The 19,320-nt window shown below is 30.5% G+C and overlaps 1 protein-coding gene across 2 annotated transcripts in view; it reads right to left on the minus strand.

Moving 5' to 3' along the window:
- Nucleotides 1-11,526, minus strand: part of LOC145293748 (solute carrier organic anion transporter family member 2A1-like) — a 76,523-nt gene extending 64,997 nt beyond the window's left edge. Inside the window, exon 1 of one of the 2 annotated variants that reach the window (XM_080140227.1) lies at nt 11,222-11,526. The gene's annotated coding sequence lies outside the window, so the exon portion shown is untranslated. The remainder of the gene's footprint in view (nt 1-11,221) is intronic. The other variant, XM_080140228.1, reaches the window with a different exon arrangement.
- Between the last annotated feature and the right edge of the window lie 7,794 nt (nt 11,527-19,320).

Consider the following 19,320-nt stretch of genomic DNA (forward strand, 5'->3'; position numbering starts at 1 on the left):
TTAATCAAGTGTTTGTTTATAAACGAGTTAAATTAAAATTTAATCACGTGTTTTTTATAAACGATTTAACTTGAAATTTAATTATGTGTTTTTTTATAAACCATTTAAATTAAAATTTAATCATGTGTTTTTTATAAACGATTTTACTTAAAATTTAATCATGATTTTTTTTATAAACCAGTTAAATTAAAATTTAATCAGGTGTTTTTTATAAACGATTTAACTTAAAATTTTATCATGTGTTTTTTATAAACCAGTTAAATTAAAATTTAATTATGTGTTTTTTATAAACGATTTAACTTAAAATTTAATCATGTGTTTTTTTATAAACGAGTTAAATTAAAATTTATTCATGTGTTTTTTTATAAACGATTTAACTTAACATTTAATCAACTGTTTGTTTATAAACGAGTTAAATTAAAATTTATCATGTGTTTTTATAAACGATTTTACTTAAAATTTAATTATGTGTTTTTTTATAAACGAGTTTAATTAAAATTTAATCATGTGTTTTTTATAAACGATTGTAATTAAAATTTTATCATGTGTTTTTTTATAAACCAGTTAAATTAAAATTTAATCATGTGTTTTTTATAAACGATTTAAATTAAAATTTAATCATGTGTTTTTTATAAACGATTTAAATTAAAATTTAATCATGTGTTTTTATAAACGATTTAACTTAAAATTTAATCATGTGTTTTTTTATAAACTATATAAATTAAAATTTAATCATATGTTTTTTCATAAACGATTTAAATTAAAGTTTTATCATGTGTTTTTTTTTATAAACGATTTAAATTAAAATTAAATCAAGTGTTTTTATAAACGATTTAACTTAAAATTTAATCATGTGTTTTTTATAAACGATTTAAATTAAAATGTAATAATTTGTTTTTTTTATAAACGATTTAACTTAAAATTTAATCATGTGTTTTTTCATCATTAAAATTTAATCATCCACTTGTATCCTCTTTTTTAGTTTAAAACAATTTAAATAAAAATTTACTCATTTGTTTTTTATAAATGATTTAAATTAAAATTTTATCATGTGTTTTTTTATAAAGGATTTAAATTAAAATTTAATCATATGTTTTTTCATAAACGATTTAAATTAAAATTTAATCATGTGTTTTTTATAACCGATTTAACTTAAAATTTAATCATGTGTTTTTTATAACCGGGTTAAATTAAAATGTAATCAGGTGTTTTTTTATAAACGATTTTAATCAAAATTTACTCGTGTGTTTTTTTATAAACAGTTTAAATTAAAATTTTCTCATGTGTTTTTTATAAACGATTTAAATTAAAATTTAATCATTTGTTTTTTATAAATGATTTAATTTAAAATTAAATAATGTATTTTTTATAAAAAATTTAAATAAAAATTTACTCATGTGTTTTTTGTAACCGATTTAAATTAAAATTTAATCATTTGTTTTTTTATAAACGATTTAAATTAAAATTTAATCATGTGTTTTTTTATAAACGATTTAACTGAAAATTTAATCATGTTTTTTCTTATAAATGAGTTAAATTAAAATTTAATCATGGGTTTTTTGTTGAACGATATAACTTAAAATTTAATGATGTGTTTTTTATAAACAATTTAAATTAAAATTTAATTATGTGTTTTTTATAAGCGATTTACCTTAAAATTTAATCATTTGTTTTTTTATAAATGATTTAAATTAAAATTTAATCAAGTGTTTTTTTATAAACGATTTAACTTAAAATTTAATCATGTATTTTTTATACACGATTTTACTAAAAATTTAATCATATGTTTTTTATAAACGAGTGAATTTAAAATCTAATCATGTGTTTTTTACAAACGATTTAACTTTAAATTTCATCATGTGTATTTTTATAAACGAGTTATATTAAAATTTAATCATGTGTTGTTTTATAAATGAGTTAAATTAAAATTTAATCATGTGTTTTTTATAAATGATTTAAATCAAAATTTAATCATTTGTTTTTTATAAACGAGTTAAATTAAAATTTAATCATGTGTTTTTTTATAAATGATTTTAATTAAAATTTACTCATTTGTTTTTATAAACGAGTTAAATTAAAATTTAATCATGTGTTTTTTATAAGGGATTTTAATTTAAATTTAATGATGTGTTTTTTATAAACGAGTTAAATAAAAATTTAATCATGTGTTTTTTTATAAACGATTTAACTTAAAATTTAATCATGTGTTTTTATATAAACCAGTTAAATTAAAATTTAATTATGTGTTTTTTATAAACGATTTAACTTAAAATTTAATCATTTGTTTTTTTATAAACCAGTTAAATTAAAATTTAATCATGTGTTTTTTTTATAAACGATTTAACTTAAAATTTAATTATGTGTTTTTTTATAAACGAGTTTAATTAAAATTTAATCATGTGTTTTTTATAAACAATTTTAATTAAAATTTAATCATGTGTTTTTTTATAAACCAGTTAAATTAAAATTTAATCATGTGTTTTTTTATAAACGAGTTAAATAAAAATTTAATCATGTGTTTTTTATAAACGATTTAACTTAAAATTTAATAATGTGTTTTTATATAAACCATTTAACTTAAAATTTAATCATTTGTTTTTTTTATAAACCAGTTAAATTAAAATTTAATCAGGTGTTTTTTGATAAACGATTTAACTTAAAATTTAATCAAGTGTTTGTTTATAAACGAGTTAAATTAAAATTTAATAATGTGTTTTTTATAAACGATTTCACTTGAAATTTAATCATGTGTTTTTTTATAAACGAGTTAAATTAAAATTTAATCATGTGTTTTTTATAAACGATTTAAATTAAAATTTAATCATGTGTTTTTTTATAAACCAGTTAAATTAAAATTTAATCATGTGTTTTTTATAAACGATTTTACTTAAAATTTAATCATGTGTTTTTATAAACGATTTAACTTAAAATTTAATCATGTGTTTTTTTATAAACTATTTTAATTAAAGTTTAATCATATGTTTTTTCATAAACGATTTAAATTAAAATTTAATCATATGTTTTTTTATAAACGATTTAAATAAAAATTTAATCATCCACTTGTATCCTTTTTTTTTTAGTTTACATTTTGCCTCGATTTATTTTTTCAATCGAATGTATAACAAAAGACGACTGAAGAATTTGGTTTAGATTTTCGGAGCTGTCAAACGTGGCTCGACGTTGTGTTATATTACCTGTGTTGACAGCACTGCTCGGGAAACATTTTTCCTAATAATTAATTCGTGGATCCTATCACGGGCACTAGTTATATCGGATGGATTGGAAGTCTATAAACGTTGGGACCACTTCGATTATGGAAAATATGAACATGAAATTATTAACCGGATTGACCCTTCAATTCACACGCAAACAATAGAAGGGTTGTGGTCGCATTGTAAAAAAAAGAACGAAAACAAAAACAGATGAGAACAGTTGGAAACAGAAACTTTTGAAATGTATATGGTGGAATTCATGTGGCGAAAAAGAGAAAAAAAGGGAAATCTTTCCCCGCATAATCAAAAGCATACGTGAACTATATTGTCATCCTATAAATAACGATTTTTATAGGTTATCCGATATGCTGAAAACAAATATCGCATTTAAACGTAGTAGTTTTCCGGATATTAAGCAATATAATTTCTTATTTGCTGGCCATAGTTGTACACACAAGCGCGCATATTTTTGGTGCACAAATATGGCCATCACATTTAACATAAATTGTATTGCCTAATATCCGGTAAATTACTTTTTGCAGAAACTTAAAATTCCGTATTCGCTTTCAGAATATCCGAAAACCTTTGAAGTCATCATTTCACAGAAAATGTTTAGGTGGAAACCAAGTAAGCGTTTACCGTTTAAAATTATAAGAAGTTATATTTATATTGTTTAAAATAAAAAATAAGAATATAAAATTCTCAGTGTATATTATTTAAAATTAAAAATAATGAAGGTGTATATTGTTAAATTATTTATATTGCTAAAATTTTTCAAGAATTCAGTATATATTGTTTAAAATAAATAAAAGTGTTTATTCCTAAAAAATAAAAAGCTGTAAGTTCTGCTTATTTAACACTGTTTACTTCTGAAATACCGATATCATTGTTTAATGACTGTTGCCATAGTAACATCACGGTGATTAGGAAGTTATTTTCTTTTTATGTGACGGGGGGATCGAGAGTATTTTCCAACCTCATCTCCAGTCTGATAAATAAAAATGAAAAGTTTAAATTATTATTTGTTTATTTGGAGGAAATTAGCTTCCACCTCTAAATTCCGCAATTTACTTTTTTTTCTTCTTTTTCTCATGGTAATCTCATCGGGTACAAACTTAAATTTCATATTTAAAAAAAAAAATGAAAAAAATATTTGTTTCAATTTTATCCTCGGGGATCAGTTTTCAATCATAACGTTCTACTAAATTGAACACGTAATTTGTGACCGTCACTGAGAAAAAAAATATTGCGACTCGATGAAATAAACGTGAAAAAAGAAAAAAAAAAGTGTAAATGGTGGAATTTAGAGGTGAGGGCTAATTTCCTAAACGATCGCCGTTTATTGTGTGGCCTTAATAACGGATTCGAAATAAATATTTACTTTCAATGTGTTTTCATTTTTAAGTTTAAATTATTTCAAACTGATATAAATTATTGCATGTCATATTGAAATTAGTACAACTCCCTCCGCATTTCAGGTGAAAACATTACCTACTTAAGTGTCATGTCTAAATAAGTAAAAATGTTTATTAGGGATATTTCACTTCTACGCATTCCAAGTGAAAACATTATTACCTACTTACATATCATGTTGAAATTAGTAATAATTCCAACGCATTTCAGGGTTCTGCTAGTTATTATTATTATTATTATTATTATTATTATTATTATTATTATTATTATTATTATTATTATTATTGGCTCACATGGAGCGTTCACACAAGTCAACAAACGATCTGATTGGAAACCTGTGGTATTCCCTGGAAGCTGAGTGACAACAAGTCTCCCCAGACGTCCAGCTCTCTCCACCTCCTTCGATAGCATTTGCAAATGAATTCGCATCATCGCAACAGCCGCTTACCATTGATTTCTCGCTGGTAAGCGCCATTGGTTTATACTGGAATTTGAGTGGCACTCAGCCTCCCTAGGGTCCCAGTTCTCTTTGCGCTTGTCCAGCCGAGGTCTGGTTGGCACTCGTTCCTCGGTCTTTCAGTCCTTATTGACCCATCTCGGCCCTTTAGTATCCCTTTTTTATTGGGAGGGGGGGACGGTGATGAAACAATGGGAGGATGCATGATGGGGGGGTATAGAACTTGTAAATATGCAGTTTCGGTGTTCTTCATTCCCTGTAATGCTTATTCGTTATATTGTCTTGTATTATTCTCCGCATTCAAGGGGTTTCCTTAATATTTCAGTTATTATTATTATTATTATTATTATTATTATTATTATTATTATTATTATTATTATTATTATTTTAAAGTCGGTAGATAAAGCGCCCGACCCTCCTCAAGTGTCTTACCGAACGTGTGAATTTTTATGCCGTTTCTTTTTTCTTTATTCTTCTATATCATAAAGAAGGCACATTTCCACTTGAACGTAATGGGCTTCTATTTGGGACCCTATCTACTGGGGACTACGTGAAAAGATGAGCGAAATGTTCACATAACATTTAAACTTCTGCATATTAATACAGGCATGTAATCAACTAGCCTAGGGAAATTCCACAGTCGAGCTGTCCGAGGGAAGCAGCTAATAGTGTGAAAAATTTCCAGTATTTTAGGACGTCTCCAGTGAAGGGATTAGATTTTGCTGCTAGATGGGTTTGTCAGGTGTATGTATGCCAAAGGAATACAAGTGTTTGTCAAAGCAAATTCCATTTACGTATTTGTAAAACAAACACAGGGATGCAATATTGATACAAGGAAATTTTCCAATAATTTCGACTGACACTTTATCTAATTCAAAACAGAGGCACTTAAAGAGTTTGTCATATTTAGTCCTATAGGACAATCGTCAGTATGGGCGATACTAAAAGTACTATTACTTAAGGCAGACCTAGGTCACGGTTGACAGAACGAGAATTCATTTTCCACATAGATCAAATAATGTCGACATTCCACACACATTCCCGAGGTTATCTCGACCGAAAAGTCGTGAAAAGCATATAATAATTATGACACTTTAGATCGACTATAGTAAGATTTTAGCAGGGTTGGGCGGTAGCGGTATGGAGCTGTATTTTCTATGGGACATATGCAGTGACTACCATATGACAGAACAAAGAATTGCGGACTAAGAAAGACTGATACTCAAGAGTGGTTGGCTCTCAAAACTGGAACTAACAGAAATACAGCGAAAAATAAATGATGGAATTAATCATGAAGCACACTCCACTGGTACCACACGTGTAGAAGCCCCACGAGTAGAAACAGCACAATCAGAGCACCTGCTAAGAATGGCCTCTACAAACAAGGGCATCGAGAACAATGAAACACAGCTAACAGAGAGTAAAGCAGAAGAAATTGAAAAAAGTAATACCGTTTATAACCGCGGAAAAAACAAACCTCTCATCATTAAAGAATTAAGAGCAGAAGAAATTAAAAACAGAAGCAGACAAGATAAACAAGCTCCTCCAACACATCACAACAGACACAATCACTGACCTAAACAATTTATTTCTTACGCAGGCGCCAAGATGGTAAGTATGAAGTTCAAAACAGAAAAAAAACAAACAAAGACCCAGGGAATAATGGACCGAAAATACCTAGATATAAATGAGGCTAGAAATCACAAATACACAGACATACAAAAGATACCAAAACGATAAACGAGAAAAAAGTGACATGGATAAAATTGAATATTGGAAATGTGTCCAGCAGAGAGCGGCTAAACAAGAAACACGAAGATCTGAATAAAAAAAAATAGCAGCAAAAGAAGGAAGATTAAGACGACATAGATACTAATCTGAATGGTGCAAGCAAAACAGGACATTTGAAAACAATGAAAGGCAATTCTACCAAAACGTGAACGGAGAAAAACAAAAACCGGGCGACCAAACCCCAAAGAAACAAAACTCTATTGGTGTAAATCTGGACAGAACGACAGGGACACAACAGAAATATCGAATAGCTGAAAAACATAAAAGAAGAGCTTCAACAAATCGAGGAAGGAACAGTGAATTAAATCGGCAGAGAAACCATAAAGAAAACTATAGGAAAAAATGGCAAACTGTAGAGAACCAGCACACGACGAGATAAATGCATACAACAGGACACATTGAGAGGAATCACCTACAATAACTATAGGCCTATCACGTGTTTACCCATTATGTAAGAAATACTGACAGCACAACTGAGGGAACAAATCTACCACTCCCTGAATAATCGTGGACTTTTACCCGAGAAATAGAAAGGATGCCAGAAAGGTTAAAGAGAAACACATGATCTGCTATATATATAAAGGGCCAAAGATTCTAAAGGAGGTAAAAATAAAGAGAAAGAATTTAGCCATGGCATGAATCGACTACGTAAAGGCATACGTAAAGAGCCCGCAATCATGGATAATAGAATGCTTAAAAAATGTATAAAATATGATGCAGGATCACACACATGATAGAAAATGCAATGAGAACATAAAGTCTAGAATTTACAGCTGATGGACAACACATAACAGAAGATAACAGACAAAGATGCATCTTCCAAAGAGACTCATTATCACTATTGCTGTTCAACAACAACTTGATTTTTCGGCCATTTTTGGCGATGCCTAGTTATAAGCTTCGAAAAATAGTAAGTTGAATTATTAAAGTTCTGATCATCATTTTTAAATGGCCACTTTCTGATACACCTATCGCTGCACTGAGCGTCTGAATTATGATACGAAAAAAAAGGAACGAATCTTAGTAAAAGAGAGTTAGCTCCCTCTTCACAGATGCCCCTGAACGATATACTGAGAAATTGCCAAGCTGGATACAGTTCTCAAATACAGAGGAGAAAAATGAGCCACCTAATGTACATGGACTTTTTGCAAGGACCGTAAAAATTAGACACACTAATAAATACAACCAGGATCTTCAGCCAGGATATCCAAATTGATTTTGATATCGAGAAGTGCGAAAAAATTTTGAATAATGAGAAAAATAAAAAATAATAATCCGTGAGAAAAATAAAAAAAAATCATTTAATTATCAATAAATTTTGTCGACATAAAAATTTGATTATTAGATTAATTTTTATTTGCAAAAGTAAAAAAACAGCATTGCTAAAAAAAAAACATACCAGCGAATTAATTATATAAAAACGATTATTGTTCTATTTTAATAATTATACTGAGAAAAAATATTTTATTCCATTAAAATGCAATAGTATACATACATTATGTTGAATGTACATGAATAAATTTTTTATAACGACAAATTGTGTAATAACAGCAACAACAACAACAACAATAATAATAAGTAATAACAGCAATAACAATAATAATAAGTAATAACAGCAACAACAACAACAACAACAACAACAATAATAATAATAATAATAATAATAATAATAATAATAATAATAATAATAATAAACATTTGCTGCTTTTGGATGTTTTTCCTTTCCCAATTAAAATGAATGCAATCATCTTTTTATATGATGACAAAATGTAATGATAATTTATTTATTTAAAATTGTTCAATCCATGTTTTTTTTCTTTTAAAATCAAATAAATTTCAGATCAATTTACTAAATAATCATTTTTTACAAAATATATATACATAATTTGCAATGGTGTATTTATTATATTAGATAATTTTGTATTTTTCTTCTAACGTTTTATGTGCAATTAATTTTATTTCTTTTATAAATAATAATCAATATAATAAACGTTTTATATAATGAGAAAATTTGTAAATATATATATGAAATGAGTGTAAATAATATATATATTTTTTAAATTCTAGTATTTTCCTTTTTATAGTTTAATATTAATAGTTTTCGGTAAAATAACTTCCGGGTTAATATTTTGTTGAATATTTTTCTTTTGAGGAAGAAATCTTTTTTCAAGAAAATAGCAATAGTGTTTTAAAAAAATAAATAAAAAATAAAATAATAATAATAATAATAATAATAATTAAAGTATGTAAATAATGATATTAATATTAATAATATTAATCATAATATGAATAATAATATTAATTACAAAAATAATGAATATGTGTTAATAATAATATTCATAGTAATAATATTAATATAATTTATAATATTAAATGCATTTAATTAATAGCATTAATAAAATAATATTATAAAACCTATTATGAATAATTTTATTAATAAAATAATAATAGGACGGATAATAGAAATAATATTAATATAAATTAATCCGTCGTAATAATATAATACTAATACTACTAATATTAATAATAATAAAAATTTCCTAATCATAACATCATTATTGATATAAATACTAATAATATTAATCATAATATCGATAATAATATTAATTATAAGAATAATCAATGTGTGTTAATAATAATATTGATAGTAATATTAATAATATAATTATAAACCAAAATATCAATAATAATATCCAATAGAATAATAATGAATATACGTAATGAATGTCATTCGTAAATTAATTATATAAATAATAATATGAATACGAATATTAATAACAATAATGACAGAAACAATAATTATTGAATTAATAAAACTAACAATAATAATAATGAATCCATCTTAATAATAATAATAATAATAATAATAATATTTAATTAAGTAAAATCGTAAATTTTAAACTAAACATATATAGTGATATATTTTTAATATAATAATAATAATAATAATAATAATAATAATAATAATAATAATAATAATAATAATAATAATAATAATAATAATGGAACCAAGAACATTGCAGCTGCATACCTATAACTTCCCTAACCCCTCCCCAATCCCTCACCACCACATTACTGTCCCCTTCTCTAAAAAAGTGAGACCGAATAGCCAAGTAGTCAAGAAGGAAGGAAAGACCGAGGAGTGAGCACTGACCAGACCTCGACTGTATGTGCGAAAAGAGCAGGGAACTTTGGAACACTTATTGCCACTCAAATTCCAATAAAGATCAATGGCCACTGCCAACGAGAAATCAATGGAAAGCAGCTGTTGCGATAATGCAAATTTATTGGCAAATGTTATCGAAGGAGGTGGCCAGTATTGGAAAACCTGGGGAGATTTGATTGCACCCAGCTTCCAGTGAACACCAAAGGGTGTATGCAATGAGATCTTTGATGCCCTGTGTGGACGCTCCTTGTGAACCCATAATAAATATGTGCTAACAACAACAACAACAACAACAACAATAATAGTAATAATAATAATAATAATAATAATAATAATAATAATAATAATATTTAATAAATTATAAATTGTAAATTTGAAACTATACATAGGTAGTGATAAAGTTTCAATATAATAATAATAATAATAATAATAATAATATCAATAACAATAACAATTTAAATAATAACGACAACAACAACAACAATAATAACAATAATGATAATAATAGTAATAATAATAATAATTTTTAATATTATTATTATTATTATTATTATTAATATTATTATTATAAATGCCACTCAAATTCCAGTGAAAACCAATGGTTACTGCCAACGAATAATCAAGGCTAAGCGGCTGTTGCGATACTGCAAATTCTTTTGTGAAGGTTTTCGAAAGAAGTGGAGAGTACGGGATAGCTGGAAGACTTGTCGTCACTCAGATTCCAGAGAACACCATAAGTTATTCTCCAAGTAAATCTTTGACGATGGTCTACATCACTACTCCTAGTGAGTAAATAATAATAATAATAATAATAATAATAATAACAACAAAAACAACAACAACAACAATAACAATAATAACAATAAAAACAGCAACAACAACAACAATAATAATAATAATAATAATAATAATAATAATAATAATGATAATAATAATAATAATAATAATAAATTAGAAGTGTGATTTTCAATCTAATTTCAGGAGCGGGCATCGGTCGTTATCCTTGAGTAATCACTGGTAAAACACGTCGTGATGACAGAAAAGGCGAACAAGTATTAGTAATAAAAAGGGACTTGCTGTCACTCTGACTCTAGGAAAAACATTTTTTTTTTATTTTACCAGCGAGTGACTACTGGTGCGAAAACTTCAAGTAGGAAAAAAGAAATTATGTAAGAGACTCACGTTTGATAAAGATCGGTGGGATGCCGGCTAGTCTTCGTATACTACCTTCATCTTTTTTTTCCTTTTTGTTTATGTATTGTTAATAAATGGTATTTAATATCCCAGCCTTATTTGTTCCTTTGTTTTAGCCTCTTGCTTTTTCGTTCGACTGCCAAAGGGCAACGACCAAGAGTGTATAAAAAAAGAAATTTCAATTCTGCCTATGTAAAACAAAAAGTGTGTCAATCCAAACCAGTGGTTGTACGAAATAAAAACATTCGTTTGAACGTTTTATTTTTTATTTTTTTTGTTTCTCACTTGTCCTCATTTGAGCTTCAATAACTTTTTTTTTCTTTTTTCTATTTGACTTTGTCATTCAAACTTAGATAACTACAGGTCGACATGGTCACATGCGTATACACTACAATTAAAACGTTTGTAAAAACGGGTGATTGGAGAAACCTATATCACAAGCCTTTATCAAAATCAAACTAAATAAAATTACAAATTTAAAAATTAACAAAAATAACCCCCCAAAAACGGGGTAGTGCACGGACGCATGGTCACACTATCTTTTTTGGCGGGGTTTCCCAAACCTTTCCAGACTGACACCCATCTGGTTCCAAAATAAACAGCTAAGGCCCCCTTAGTGTCTAGAATAGAGTGTTGGCGCTCCCTTACTTTCTAGAATAGACTGCTAGCGGACCCAACCCCATAAGCGTATATAAGTTTGTTTTTTTATCCGACGTGAAGAATACAATATTACAAACAAAATATGTATTTAAAAACAATGATATAGTCCACACATTTGAGTTCGTCAGCGTCTAAACATTTTGTTTGATCTTGACAATAACCCTTTATAGCCGCTTCAAACGTTTTTCAAATTGAAAATAATATTAAACACAAAAGCTACTTTTAAAAAATAAATTCTCTAATAAACCATTCTTTGTCTTCATAATCAGCCTAAAATTACACATTTTTTTAAAAGTGAAAACAATAATATTATACACAAAATTTGTTTTTCAAAAATAATAATTTTTGTTACTTCTACAATATTTGCACGAGCTTTTGTAGTCAGTATATGGAGTTTTCAGATGAAAAAAAAAAACAATGGTTTCAACTAATTTTTTGTCGATTCTAATAAGTAACAATTCTAGCTTCCAAATTATGCAGTTGGAATTATCCGAATATTACTGAATTATTAAAAAAAACAAAAAAACTTTCGTATTATCAGGTGAAAAATTGTTTAATTCCAACGAAAAATTACTTTCCTGTTGAACTGCGGGAGTACTCCAGGGGTCTATCCTTGGACCTTTATTACTTCTGATATTCATAAATGACCGACCTGAAAAAAATTGTTTCGGGGATGGGTATATTTGCCGATGACACCGCCCTCTATAACAGGCATGAGGGGAAAACAAATGAACACATATCTAAGGAAATGACAGAAACATTAGAGGATGACCTCCAATCTGTAGTGGAATGGAAACAAAAATGGATGGTCACATTCGCCAAGACTAAGCTTGTTTCCTTCAATAACTACAAGAAACCTTTCCTACCACCAATAGCAATGGACAAGAACACACTGCCTGAAAGTACTTCCTTTAAACTCCTCTGCCTAACGTTTACAGGGAATATGAACTGGAATATATACATTGAGAGCACTGCCAAGACTGCTGCAAAGAAGGTGGGCTCTCTCTACCGTGTCAGAAAATTACTTACACCTGAAAGTATGCCGTACCTCTATAAGGCCACCTTTAGCCCATGTATGGAGTACTGCTGTCACATTTGGGCGGGTGCATCTGCTACTTGTCTCTCACTCCTGGACAGGGTTCAAAAGAGAGCCGCCAACCTGATAGGTCCTGAACTGTCATCTAGGCGTCAGAGTCTGTCCCATCGACGAAATGGTGCATCCCTCTGCCTGTTCTATAAATACTTTAATTGTGAATGCTCTGACGAACTGCAAGCACGTGTACCTCCTGGACGGGACTACCCCCGACTAACCCGACAAGCAACTATGCCCCACCCCTTTACAGTAGAGATCCCTAGGTGTTAGAAATCCTTTTACTCCAATAGTTTCTTCCCCAGAACTGCAAGTCTTCGGAACTCCCTTCCGGGATACTGCTTTCCCAACTGTACGGATATGCAGAAGTTCAAGTGTAATGTGAACAAACATCTTTCTGTTTTCATCAAATTCTACTTTTTTATTTTCTTTAATAAAAATTGTCTACCTTATCAATTTGGGGATATAATGATCTTTAAATTACGAGGAATACGAAGATACCATTGTTTTCATATGAAATAAAGTTGTACGATTTCCAAAAATGTCGTTCCTATTCTGTAGAAGCGGCCTATATTTTTTAATAAAAAACACAGGTAACAAACGTATATCAAACCAGCTATGGTATACGTTTATTAACCTCGACAAATAGTATCTAGAGAAGTAACACATACTACACTTGTTTCCTTCACATTTGGGTTAAGAACAAGAGGTAGTTGGTTTTTCCTGTCATTATTCAATAAAGAATTGATTGAAACATTTTTTTAAATTATTTTTGTATCAATCCAGAATGTCTCTTTGTAGAGAGATGGATTTCTTTCACATTATCATCCGACTTTGTGTCAAAATTTTCCTTTACAAATAGGCAAAATGACTTATGTGGTATACCTAAAATCCATTTTCCCAATAAAAGGAGAGGCTCAATAGCTAAGAGGATAATAGCAACAGAAAAATATACTATACTAAACCTACCAAAAATAAGGTTAATTTAATTCTTTGGAGGTTAATATCATAACGTAAGAATGTGTAATACACTGCCACTCTGACGAATAGAGGGGGTAATTCCTGGGATGATACAACGAAAAGCATAAATATTTCGCATTACCTACAAGGTGTAGGTAAAGCCTAGCAAGATGCTCCCAGTCAACTAGAATATTCTATGCTTCAGAGGATGAGGTCAGTAAAAGCGAACGTAAGAGGGGCGTTCCAAAACTGAGGTCTCTTATTTTCTTTAAAAAAAATTAAAGAACTACGAAGAGAAGAGTGGTATCATTAAAAAAAGTGACCTTTTCTGCTCCAGAAGCGTCTCCTGCTAGGCATGATTTAAAAAAGTAGCTGCTCACGGCCAAATGAAAATATTCCTTGGTTGGAAAGAAAAAGAGCAAAAAACAAGTGAATCATGCGTGAGTACACAGTAAACGAGGCATAAAAAATGACTAAGTTCAGCACTTGCACACACCCCACACATTAAGCCCCAAAAGCCCTCGGGAGCGTCAAATCCTGGTGAAAATGAACAAACGGTGCAGTTTTAGGCCTTCATATATGTAAATTTGAGTTCTTCACAATGCGAAAAAAAAAATGACTAAATTCATCACTTGCGCCCCAACCATTTAGCCCCAAACGGTCCCATATTTAAATTTGAGTTCAACACCATGCAAAACTGCTAAATGAACATACACAGAAAATTTTGGACAAATATGGTAAACTACTCCAAAAATGGAGTGTTTTTATTAGCCCTAAAAGAGCCCCTGGGGCGCACCCAAGAGTTATTACGAAGTATAGACAAACAAAATTATATAGAAACAAGTTAGTTACAACTGTTCAGAATTTTCTTTTTTAAATCTAAGACAGTAATTTTTTTTTATAATAAGCACAAAAGTGCCAATTTTAGCCAATTTAAATCCGAAAGGCACCGACGGGGGGGGGGAATTTTCCCGGATAATCCGTTCTTTTACTTTTTTACTCATATCATGTTTAATGTTTATGCAAAATTTCAAAAAACTCCAAGACATAGTTATTGAGAAAAGTGCGGAAAGATGGACGAACGGAGCGACGGAGGCATGAACGGACAGGGGTAAATTAACAGGTTCACCCTCCTTTTGTCGGGGGACCCCAAAAAGATGGAAATGACATTTTCTGTTTCTTTTTACTCCTCCATTGGAAAAGGGGAAAGCCCTATCATGTGGTGTAGCGTCTATGGCAATACATACTAGTGTTATAGTGCTTCGGCACAATCACTTTGACACACCGGTTCTCGTCAGATAAACGTAATGTAAGCAACGTCAAGCCTGGCCCCTCCCAGATGGGTGACCTCTTTGGAAAGCAAGGCGCTGTATGTACTGCAAGGTAAAATACCAAGTTGGAAACAGACGTGGCCAATCCTTCTCTCGAGGGTAGATGGGCCTCTCTTAAGCCGTGGTAGGCAACCCACCTAGTGATGGCGTCAAGATAAAAAATACCCTTGATAACCCTAGCGAAGCATCTAGTATTCAGCTACGGACAAGATTTGAATTACACTACAAATTTGTGTAGTGAGTTCAATCTCCGCTGCGGCCGCATGTTAGTTTTTTTTGTTTTTTGTTTTTTGTTTTTTGTTTTTTTGTTAGTGCTTCGAGGCAGAATTTGTTTCCAGTAATCTGGTAATGTTTTTATGTGCTTGTAAGCAAGTTGGTTTCCAAATTATGTTGCTATTATTTTCGCATAGATTTTGACAGGTATTGTCTGGCAACTTATTCTACATTCACAGAGGAATTTCTCTAATGGCAAAATATACTATAGTCTACATCCGCGAAATCGAAAACAAATAAAATATACAACAAATAAAAGAAAATTATTTTTTTACCGATATAGATAGAGGGATTAGACAAAATTATTAAAACACTTGTGAATTTTGCATCATTTTTCAAACATCTATAATTTTTTACAAAAAATTACCCATTGTTGATTTAATTTCTGTTCATGATAATTGTCGTCCTTAACTGGTTAATTTATTTATTATTATTTTTTTTAATTTCTGACAAGAAAAATCAAAATGACAAATCTATCCAATATCTAAAGTGTGGCAGATTGTTTATGCCTGTAGGACAGGTGCTATTATTACGAAAGACACTGAGATTGTGGCCATATCGAGAAAAAACCCTCTCGAAGGTGATAACAACCCATGAAAAGGGTCCTGGATATGACCTTAAACTATATCCGATGGTGAGGCCCCAGCATGCAGGCTTTTAGGGAGCGTGGGCCACCCCTTAATTGCCATTGCTCCCAGGTCCACTCTGATCCGGAGTGGTAGTACCTGTTAGGGTCCCAACTATAGGTTAAATAGAAACCGACTTGAAAAGAAAACAAGAACAAAAAAATATATATATTCTATTAAAAAGTTGTTCTTCAAAATCACTGGAGTCGGCATTAAATAACCTGAAAATGGTTGATATGCCGTAAAACAAAAACAATCAACCAATCAAATCTTGTAAGAAAAAGGGTAGAACACCACAGTAGCCGAAATTATAGCAGAGTTAATTTTTTTTTTATAGAGACTACCTTTAAGATAACCTCACTTAATAAATCATGGAGAGTTTAAGGAATATAAGTGCGAAATCAATCCAGGATCACACATTTTCCTGATGAGCTGATCACCAGAATGTCCTCGGATAACATCGAATAGTGATTAGGCAAATACTGCTGGCCATATATGATACAATCCCGTTGAATCACCGATTCTCGCTGGATCACCGAAGTTAAGCAACATGTATATATATATATATATATATATATATATATATATACATATATATATATATATAATTCCTGTGTAACATATATATATATATATATATATATATATATATGTATATATATATATATATATATATTACACAGGAAACATCACTTATCAAGGCCTGGATAAACTCGAGGATAAGGGTTATTGGGTATACATTAGTCACTGTGATTATAGCGTAGCCTGGCCAGTACCAGATGGGCGACCATTTGGGAAGGCAAGGTGGTGTATGTACCCCGAGGTAATATATAAGCTTGAGAAACTGGAGCAGTCTATCATTCTCTCGAGGGTAGATGGGACTCTCTTAAGCCGTGGTAGGCACCCCGTCTAGTAATGGCGTCACGATAAAAAATACCCTTTATAGCCCTGACGGAGCATCAAGCATTGAGCTACCGACAAGATTTGAATCGCATTACAAACTCGTGTAGTGAGTTCAATCTCGGCTACGGCCGCACTTGATGGGTGGACACCCATGAGAGGAACATGATGGTTTGATGAACGTAATATAAATTAGAATTCTTTCGATTAGTCGGACTATTCTTCGCATCTTGAGTTATATTTTCGCTACGTTTCGCCCGATGTAAATTCGGATCTTTTCGGATGGATCTTGTCCAACATTGAAATCTTTTTGAGTCGCTCGGGAATCTGTGCGAAATTTCACTGGAACCATTTATTTAATCCACAGGGGAGTTGAATGCTCTCGTTTCGTAAGCCACGACTGGGTAGAAGTTTTAAGTAATTAGGAATTTTAATATTAAGACTTCAAACCGGTCATGGCTGACGGAACTAACGCAGCTTACATGGATTTAATGTTGTCGTTCGATATTCCGTTAAGATTCTGGAGTTCTATAGAAAGACACCCGAGTTCATCAAGGTGCATCTGAAGAAGTTCGAAGGTTGAATCGTTCTAAACCGTGTCAAAAAAAAAAAAAAAAAAAAAACGCTCAAGATAAGAGTAGTCGTAAGAATCATCTAAAAAATTCATAAACGTTTAATAAAATCTATTCATATTACATACGGTTGAAAAGAATTGTTAAGATTATTATCGAGCAGCAGTCTTTTTGTAGATTAAGAACGGGATCACATCTGTATTCTGGGCTCAAAATTAAAATTAGAGCATCTTATGCTGCTTTGACCAAATCGGCTACGAAATCTAGTATACAAACTTGTTCGAACCCTAATTGTTTTTTTTTATGGAAGAGACGCTGTTATCCTATCTCTGCTTTATCTTTATTTTCATCACAGGTGCTCGACTGAGCTTCAATCTATGCTCCTATCTGGAACACATTTGCGACAACCACTTACCTAGCTACAACTGTCAATAATTCCCCTTTTCTCTATCAGTGTCCAGTCAGTCAGCACCAATCCAGGGTTTAATCGGCTTCCTCCGAAGGAGGAAGTTTCATGGGAGTATGAAATTCACAAGCAGTCCCCAGTCGCATATATAACCCCGTTAAGGGAGATGATGACGTTAGGTTTTTGCAATTTTTTGCAGGGAGGTGTCGACGTCCTCCTACATACAGCACCTGGACTTCCCAAATTGCTCACCCATTTTAGTAATGGCCAAGCTCAACGTTGCTTACCTTCGGTGATCTTACGGGAACCGGTGTGTCAACGTGATTATGCCGTACGAATTCTCTATCAGTGCCTAAAATTAAACGAAAATTCCATGAACAAAGATTTTTTTTTCTTTCCGAAAATTGTTCGTCTGTGGATCACAACACAATTGTTATCTTCCCGTATCTTCCCATCGGGCTATTTCATTTTTTTTTTTTTTATCTATTCATTTAAAAGTAAGGTTCTTGTTGACGTGTCTTCTTAAATAGTCAAACCTTAACAGGTCCGCCAATACCGATCATACAATTGCTGTCCCAAAGTCTGAACCGACACTCATTTATCCTTATCCTCGAGTGACTTTTGGGCCTTGATAGTGGTGACCCTCTAGAAAAATGCTGGAACTGGAACTTGAAATCATAAACCAATAGGGAGGGGGGGCGAAAGTAGAGAGAATAAAGTGCAAATACGTGTCAGCCGTGTTTATACAAAAGATTTAAGGTAGAATACATTTGATAATAAACTGATAAGAACAAATAAAGGTCAAAGTCTTTTTTCCTTTTAATTCTATATATATATATATATATATATATATATATATATATATATATATATTCCACAGGGAGCACAACTTATCAAGGTCTGGACAAACTCGAGGATGAAGGTTATTGAGCACACATTAGTCAATGTGATTATAGCGTAGTAAACATAAGTAGAGGACATTTTGTAAATTGGATTACTTGGGGTGACGGTTTATCAGGAACGTGTTTACGTTGAACTTGAAGACAATCAGGTTGTAGTCAGCTGGAAAGCAGGCAATCGGAAAAGAGTTCCACATACGTGCATTGCTAAGAAAGAAGCTTTGTTCATGAACTCTACATTTTGGTTTAGGCACAGATAAGGAGTCTGGAAAATTATTGTTAGTGGTTTTGGCTGGATAGGTGTTTTTCGTGAAAGTTTAGCGAGGGGGGGAGCATAGATTGAAGCTCAGCTGAGCATTTGCCATGAAAA

Source organism: Euprymna scolopes, chromosome 15 (assembly GCF_053919585.1).
Source record: "Euprymna scolopes isolate OS-2025 chromosome 15, ASM5391958v1, whole genome shotgun sequence".
Taxonomy (NCBI): Eukaryota; Metazoa; Mollusca; class Cephalopoda; order Sepiida; family Sepiolidae; genus Euprymna; species Euprymna scolopes.